This window comes from Oncorhynchus kisutch, linkage group LG18 (genome assembly GCF_002021735.2).
Source record: "Oncorhynchus kisutch isolate 150728-3 linkage group LG18, Okis_V2, whole genome shotgun sequence".
NCBI classification, from domain to species: Eukaryota; Metazoa; Chordata; class Actinopteri; order Salmoniformes; family Salmonidae; genus Oncorhynchus; species Oncorhynchus kisutch.
Window position 1 is genome coordinate 76115125 of NC_034191.2, and position 9391 is coordinate 76124515.

A 9391-nucleotide genomic window follows, 5' to 3' on the forward strand; every position below is an offset into this window, starting at 1 on the left:
TCGGTTAAGAACACATTATTATTTACAATGACAGTCTACCGGGGAACAGTGGGTTAACTGCCTTGTTCAGGGGCAGAATTACAGATCTTTACCTTGTGATCTCGGGAATTTGATCCAGCAACCTTTTGATTACTGGCCCAATGCTCTAACCACACGGCTACCTGCCGTGATCACATCTTTACTAATGCTGCAGAAATTAGCTTGAAAGCAGTATCCGGATCCATCGGATGTAGTGATCACAATATAGTAGCCATATCTACAAAAAACTAAGTTCCAAAGGCTGGGCCTAATATAGTGCATAAGAGGTCATACAATATGTTTTGTAGTGATTCCTATGTTGTTGTGTTATGAGAATTCTATTCTCCTGTTCATTAACCAATTCAATTATGTTTCCCTCAGTCTGTTATATCAGGATTTGTAAGATACTGATAGAAACGAAAACAGACAGAGGCCCAGTCTACCAAAGTTAAATGTTAATTTACGGGAACGTTCTGAAGTCAAGAATACAAATCAATTCATTTTATACTGACTTCTCACGCCCACACATACACACAAACAGACGCACATACATACACAAACAGACGCACACACATGTCCTGCTACGCACACACTGTCTGTCACACTTCCCAGCCGACAGAGATAGTGACGTTGTCCTTGAGACGTACTCCCCGTTTTCTCCCAAATCTCGAGTCAGGTCGGCACCAAGCTCAGACAGTCTGTGTTTAAAATACCATAAAGACATATTGTTTTACCCTAATTTTGACTAGGACTACACATTTATTGATTATGATTTTATACATTATAATCAATTCCATACAATTATATGTTTCAGGGCGGAACATTCTAATCATTCAATTAACAGACAATCCTCACCTATCATGTTGATGTAAAGAATATTTGTTGGTTTGCGCCTCTGTAATGAGGCGCAAACAGACGCTGCACCTGACACATTTATGAAATTGCTTATTGCAGTTACTAATAAGCACGCACCTATTAAGAAAATAACTGTAAAAACTGTTAAATCCCTGTGGATTGATGAGGAATTGAAAAATTGTATGGTTGAGAGGGATGAGGATAAAGGAATGGCAAACAAGTCTGGCTGCACAACCGATTGGCAAATGTATTGCAAATTGAGAAATCATGTGACTAAACTGAACAAAAAGAAGAATTAATTACACTATGAAACAAAGATAAATTACATAAAGAATGATCGTAAAAAACTTTTGTCGCACCTCAAATTATTATTTTTTCACTGGCTTTGAGTAAAGCCAGTGTGTCTATGTATGCGAGGACTAAACACAATACACGTCAGCTACTACAGCGACTGGAATGACTGAAACACTTAACAAAGAGCTGCAGTTAGTTTCAGAGTGGGTAGCAAGGAATAAATTAGTCCTAAATATTTCTAAAACTAAAAGCATTGTATGTGAGACAAATGATTCACTAAATCCTAAACCTCAACTAAATCTTGTAATAAATTATGTGGAAATTGAGCAAGTTGAGGTGAACTGCCTGGAGTAACCCTGGATTGTAAACCGTCATGGTCAAAACATATTGATACAACAGTAGCTAAGATGGGGAGAAGTCTGTCCATAATAAAGCACTGCTTTACCTTCTTAACAGCACTATCAACAAGGCAGGTCCTACAGGCCCTAGTTTTGTTGAACCTGGACTACTGTTCAGTCGTGTGGTCAGCTGCCACAAAAAGGGACTTAGAAAAAGCCTGTAGAATAAGAATATTCCGAAAACAAGCATCTTGTTTGCAATAAAGGCACTAAAGTAAAACTGCAAAGAAATGTGGCATAGAAATGAACTTTATGTCCTGAATACAAAACGTTATATTTGGGGCAAACCCAACACAACTAAAACAAAAGGTCAAATACATACTGGAGTTGCTTACCAAGACGACATTGAATGTTCCTGAGTTGCCTAGTTACAGTTTTGACTTAAATCGGCTTATAAATCTACGACAAGACTTAAAAATGACTGTCTAGCAATGATCAACAACCAACTTGACAGAGCTTAAAGAAATGTAAAAAGAATAATGCAAATATTATACAATCCAGGTGTGCAAAGATCTTAGATTTAGCCAGAAAGACTCACAGCTGTAATAACTGTCAGAGGTGATTCTAACGTGTATTGACTCAGGTGTGAATACTTATGTAAATTAGATATACACATTTTCACTTTGTCATTATGGGGAATTCTGTGTAGATGAGTGAGAGAAAAAAATGTAATCAATTTTGAATTCAGGCTGTAAAACAACAAAATGTGGAATAAATCAGAGTATGAATACTTTCTGAAGGCACCGTATATAATATGTTATGCACTTTTAAAAATGAAACAAAACATTTGTTGATTGAATTGATAATATAATTTAAAGTAATAGGTGGCTAAAGCTGGAGACAACATAAACTGTGGAAACATAATTTACTCTTCTTTTAGAATGTTACTGTGAAGGAGATTGACTGCCACTCCCAGAACCCGCCATAGTTCGATAATGGCGATGTTCACCTTCCTGCACGAGCCCGCTGAGCTGTTTAACCTCAGAGAGATCTACTGTACACAGCCTGGATGATCTACGTAAGTAATGACCTGCCTGCTGAAATCTCAATTAAATCAAACATTGATTAGAAAACCTTTCATCATATAACTCAGTGGTTCCTAACCCAGGGCTGCTAAATTACTAAAATGTAAATGTGGCCCCCACAGGGGGGCACCAAAGTTTCCTGATTGGGGGGGGGGGGGGTCGCAGGGCCTTACTTGATTTGAGGGGTAAACCCCCCCACCCCCCCAAAAAAAAACACGCTACCCTGCTGCACATGGGGATATCTTCAGTTGGTCTTAAAGTGGAAATAGGTAACTTTTTCCCCGACCTGACCAAATTCACATTTTTATAGATCTATCATTCTGCTTGAAAGTCTAAGAAGCAGTAGATCTGTTCTATGTAAGCTATTTCTATGCTTCCCGTTCTTAAGTTTTGTTTTTTGGTCTTTTGCATTCAGTTTTCTACTTCAAACAGCTGAAACAGCAATATTTTTGGTTATGGAAAATATACTTCACAGCGGTTTAGATGGTACAATGATTTTATACACTATTTTGTCACATAAACTGAAATTAGGTAAACTATTAGAATTTTAGCAACAAGGAAATGGCGGAGCATAGTGCAACTTAAAAAATATGGGTCCCTAGTGGGAAGTGGGACCCCTGATTAACTGATGTATCTGTAACCTACGAAATGTTGTGTTTGCTAAAGATTAAATCATTCATATTTTTCAAGCCAATTCCAATTTGGGAAAGTTCTGCAAGATTCAGTACGACCTGGATGAGGCAGAGGAGAGGGCTGATATTGCTGAGACTCAGGTCAACAAGATGAGAGCCAAGAGTCGTGATACCGGTTCCAAGGTCAGTAGGTACTGTTTCAATTTTCTATTAAAGCTGCAATATGTATGTAACCTTTTGGGTAACCCCCCAGAAAAATCACATAGAAAAGTGGATTATAGATCTGTCATTCTCATTGAAAGCAAATCTAAGAAGCAGTAGATTGGTTCTAGGTGCGCTATTTAGATGCTTCCCGTTCTTAAATGTATTTTTTATGTCTTTTACTTTCGGTTTTGTACACCAGCTTCAAACAGCTGAAAATATCAAAACGTTCATTATGGAAAATATATTTCAGCTGTTTAGATGGTACAATGGTTTTGGTACAGTGCTTGTTTTTCCTGAATAGGAGAACAATTCGAATTTTAGCAACCAGGAAATGACGGAGCGATTTCTGCATAGTGCATCTTTAATTATAATTTGCAGATTACCCCATGTAATGTATGGCTGAAGCCTTAACGTTGAATCCTCCTAAGGCATATGACATCCAATAGCCATAATATCAATAATATTTATTTTCATATTAAATCTGGCATCTTTTGTGTCCTAAAACTATACAAGACAGGATATGTCCTAAGGGAAACACTGTTATATACAAAACAAAGACCACACTAAGAATATGAGGAAGGGAAAATCTGTATTCTTGTCATCAACAACTTAAAGGTGACCAAATATGTATCTATACATCGTCTTGAACACTCTTGTAGCCTTTTCTGTGTAATTACAATTTAGTCTCCATATCTGCCTTATCCTAGATGTACATAGATTTTAGACCACTGTATTCGAACAGTGTCTTGTTGACAGCCTTGAATACAGATGACAACATACTTCTATGAAGATATTCACGGCTGGCTGAACGTATACCATCATGGCTAACTGAACGTATACCATCATGGCTGGCTGAACGTATACCATCATGGCTGGCTGAACGTATACCATCATGGCTGGCTGAACGTATACCATCATGGCTGACTGAATGTATGCCATCATGGCTGGCTGAACGTATACCATCATGGCTGGCTGAACGTATACCATCATGGCTGACTGAATGTATGCCATCATGGCTGACTGATCATATACCATCATGGCTGACTGAACGTATACCATCATGGCTGACTGATCGTATACCATCATGGCTGGCTGAACGTATACCATCATGGCTGGCTGAACGTATACCATCATGGCTGACTGAACGTATACCATTATGGCTGACTGAACTTTTGCAATAGGGCTACACGAGTGGGGTGTTTTGACCTTAATATTTCAGTGTTACATGTATATGAAAAGTATAACTTTGTCTAACATTCATTAGATTTTTTAAGTATTTTATTTTCACTGTGATTTTGTGCAAACACAAGCTTACTACCGCTGGGAATTGCCAGAGACCTCATGATATGATATCATCACAATACTTAGGTGCCGATATATGTATTGCAATTCTCATGATTTTATGCGATACTGTGATTTTATTGCGATTTAATGTTCCAAACATATTGCTCACTATACAGTATGTCTGCTGCAGAGAGACAAGACAGAGCATGTCAAATTTCTGGGGGATCAGTCATGGAAATAAAGGTGCTGAAAACATATTGGCTCACTATTTAAAAAGAAGATTGAAGCCAAGCTTTAGGATGAAAAATACAGGAGTTTTGGCGCAGTTACAGCCGACTAGCGCTAGCTAATTCTACGTAGACTTTTAAAAACATATTTTTTTAATCGATACTTGGGAGTCAAATATCAATATAATATGGTTTAAAAAATTATATTAAGACATGGAACTGTATTGATTTTTGCTTCCATCACGAGAGTTTAGCTAAAACAAAGAAAATTGTTATGAGGATAAACTTCACATCTGCCGTTACATCACCCATTATGTTATCGTGCCCAGATGGTTCTGTGTTTCCTGTGGAAAGACAATACTATCCTGAGAGTAAATTGAAGGTGACCTACAAGTGTATCCTCATGAAATATTTTCACATTGTAAATTCATTTGGTACATTACAATTAGGTCTTGTACAATACATGTATTTTTATTACAGCCATGGCTATAGTCAGTTCGGGTCTTTGAAGGCCCTACAACACGACAGGTTCCAGAGTACAGTGCTAACTTCACTTAAAGACCTTTCAGGTCAACTAATCCCGTGGTCGAAGACACTGCATCTCAGTGCTAGAGGCGTCACTACAGAAACCCTGGTTCCAAATCCAAGCTGTACCACAACCGGCTGTGATTGGGAGTCCCATAGTGCGGTACACAATTGGTCCAGTGTTGTCCGGGTTTGGCCAGTGTAGGCCATCATTGTAAATAATAATCTGTTCTTAACTGACTTGCCTAGTTAAATACAAAATAATATATATTTTTAAATGATGATGAATGCATACAGTATATCAAACAGAAGCATTATTGATAGAGGAAAGTCATACAGCAAATAGAAAGGAGCAAAGTAGTGCAACAGCTTGAACAGAGGAAAAACATACCAATTATATGGAGAAATGCTTGGATAAAGAAAATAAAAAGTAATACATTTTTTTTATTTAAAAAAAATTATCTAAACAAGAGCACTTGTTTTACATAGGCTACTTAGAGGCCAACCCATTAAAAACTGTTAACGGTACCTGAACTGTATTCGGTTACACAAAGTACATTTATAAGGGTCCAAACTAAAGTTTAGAAGACATGGAGACAACAATCAGATAGAATATTTAGAAATGTACAGATGTAGAAGGAACTTGAAATGAGCTGATGTACAGATGTAGAAGGAACTTGAAATGAGCTGATGTACAGATGTAGAAGGAACTTGAAATGAGCTGATGTACAGATGTAGAAGGAACTTGAAATGAGCTGATGTACAGATGTAGAAGGAACTTGGAAAGCAAAATGAATTAGCTGAAAGAGATGAAAAGTGAAATGCAAGTGTCACGTTCGTCGTAAGAATTATCGGACCAAGGTGCAGCGTGATATGGTTACCACATGTTTATTAACGGAAACGCACAAAACAATAAAGAATGAACGAAACGTGAAGACAATGAAGTGCTCACAGGCAAATACACATAAAACAAGATCCCACAAACACAGGTGGGAAAAATAACTACTTAAATATGAACCCCAATTAGAGACAACGATTACCAGCTGCCTCTAATTGGGAATCATACAGAACACTAACATAGAAAAAGAAACTAGAACACAACATAGACATATACTAGATCACCCCCTATTCACACCCTGACCTACTACACCATAGAGAAACAATGGCTCTCTATGGTCAGGGCGTGACAGTAAGATCAAATTGAGAAAATTTAAAAAAGTTTATCACACAAATCAGCTGGTTTAAAAGTTACCCTCCGTCCCGATAGGAATTCAATAAATATCTAACGTTCTACGGTAAATTCTATCAAAAATAAATGAGTGTATTTTCTTCAAAACTAGCTTGCAACGATAGATAGAAATAAAACTAGCAATTGTACTTGCTGCCGCAGCGTGACGTGAGCAGAAATGTTAACTTGTTAACCAGTGCATCTGTATGTTCATGGTATCAAAAGACAGAAATTAAAGACATAACAAATCTAATTAAAAGTAAATAAAACCATAGACACTGTAACAGTGTACAATTGAATGTACCAAAGATTGTTAACTTCTTACCATCTCTTGTGTGTGGTCATGTTTGGAGTCCCTGACAGGAGGTCTCCCAATGCAAGAGGCTGGACCTGCATCTGTGAGTCACATGGAGGAGAGTCCCATCCCATACTGTAGATGCTTTAACAGAACAAACTGTCATCGAAATGTGTTGCACTATAAATGTAACTGATTGTTGGTTTTAGAATGATTTTGAAAGCTGAGTTTAAAATGAAGGTTGTAAGAAACACCTTCTACATCTGATACAGATAAGGTTAATACTACACCGTAACTGCCTGAGTCCAAACAGGACACGTCTGTTATCCTGTTAATTGTTAGTAAGCCATACTGTAGTACAACACTTTAAAACAGCCAGCAGTTCCAAAGGGAGTTTTCAGTTACCCCACAAATAAAAAACTAAGTGTGACAAAATTCGGCAAAACTGTCTAATATTCAATATCTGCGAGGTGACAGAGTAAACAATTTGCCAGTCAATGAACAAATGTAGATAGCTACTTTACTGTACAAGGAGGTTCACCATTGTATTGGGTTTACACAGAAATGCAAGTGACAAACAACAACCTTTCTTGCAACCTTCACTTTAAACTCAGCTTTCAAAATCATTCTAAAACCAACAATCAGTTACATTTATAGTGCAACACATTTCGATGACAGTTTGTTCTGTTAAAACATCTACAGTATGGGAATAGCACAAGCCCAATAGCATCAGAGCGTTAACAGCAATGCCAAGGACAAAGACAAACACTGAGATGTGAGTTGCGTGAGTTTTCAGCGACCTTTGTGTCACAACAGATGCATGGACATCCTAAAGATAGTGCAGTCCTTGAAATGCAAAGGAGAATCAGGTTACACAGCAGAACAGTGGTAAGGTGTCCAGCCATCATTCCTTCTATCTGACAGAGAGAACACAGTGTTGATAACACGAGAAGACTGGACAGCTGAGAATGAGGACGTATAAAGAAAGGTTGAGCCTAGAATAGACTGCTCAAGTATTGAGACTAAGTAAGGAGCTTGATGAGAGAGTGTGGTCCTTTGTTGCTCAGTTGGTAGAGCATGGCACTTGCAACACCAGAATGGGTGATTAGATTCCCGGGAGCATAAGCACGTTGAGTCGCTGTAGATAAAAGCGTCTGTTAAATTGCATATATTTTATATTATAAACCAGGTAGTTTGGGTCCTAGATGCTGAAGGCCATGGTATATTAGACATTATAAACTGGGTGGTTCGAGCCCTGAATGCTGACTGGCTGACAGCCGTGGTATATCAGAATGTATACTACATGTTTGACAAAACTGATTTTAGTGCTGATTACGTTGGTAACCAGTTTATAATAGCCATAAGGATCTTGTAGTATATGGCCAATATACCACGGCACTGCGTAAGAACAGCCCTTAGCTGTGGTATATTATCCATATACTACACACCCCTGGGCCTTTTTGCTTAAATATACCACGTGTATGACACAAAATTACTTGTTTACTGTTCTAATTATGTTGGTAACCAGTTAATAATAGCAATAAGACACCTCGGGGGTTTGCGGTATATGGCCAATATACCACACCTCCTTGGGGCTAACTGCTTAATTCAAACATTTGAGGGTTGTGGGTCATGGTCAATTTTATAGGCTTGAAATGTATTAGCTGTGTGCCACCAGAGACTCTGGGTTCGAGCCCAGGCTTTGTCGCAGCCGGGCGACGCACAATTGACCTAGCGTCGTCCGGGTTAGGGAGGGTTTGTCCAGTAGGGATATCCTTGTCTCATCGCGCACTAGCGACTCCTATGGCGGGCCGGGCGCAGTGTACGCTGACCAGGTCGCTAGGGGCACGGTGTTTCCTCCGACACATTGGTGCGGCTGGCTTCCGGGTTGGATGTGCGCTGTGTTAAGAAGCAGTGCGGCTTGGTTGGGTTGTGTTTCGGAGGACGCATGGCTTTCGACCTTCGTCTCTCCCGAGCCCGTATGGGAGTTGTAGCGATGAGACAAGATAGTAACTACTAACAACTGGATACCATGAAATTGGGGAGAAAAAGGGGGTAAAAAATAAGAAAATAAATAAATGTATTAGCTGATGGGTTGCAGGGTGTTACATTATCCTCATGGTAAAGAATAGTGATAGTCTTGGCTTACAATACGTTGCTTCTTTTGAAAACCATCTGAGAGAGAGAGAGAGAGAGAATATCATTTGTTTTTAACCATCTACTGATATGGTTTTAGGGTAAAAACAGACTGTTTTGTCATGATCAGCATGTGTTCCCTCCTGCAGTGACAGGAATTAATTTCCCGACAGCTGGGAATTGGACACCTAACAGTGTCATTGAGGAGTAGCATGTGGAAGTAAAGTAAAGAACCTCAAGGCTGAATGCCCAAGGTGTGAAATTGTAGGA

The 9391-nt window shown here is 38.7% G+C and overlaps 1 long non-coding RNA gene across 1 annotated transcript; it reads right to left on the bottom strand.

Moving 5' to 3' along the window:
- Positions 1-5387: 5387 nt before the first annotated feature.
- On the bottom strand, positions 5388-8752 carry LOC116354828 (uncharacterized). Its single transcript, XR_004204061.1, has 2 exons — positions 7016-8752; positions 5388-6262 (listed from the first exon to the last, which is right to left on the bottom strand). It is a non-coding gene; the product is annotated as an uncharacterized LOC116354828 (long non-coding RNA).
- Positions 8753-9391: the final 639 nt, after the last annotated feature.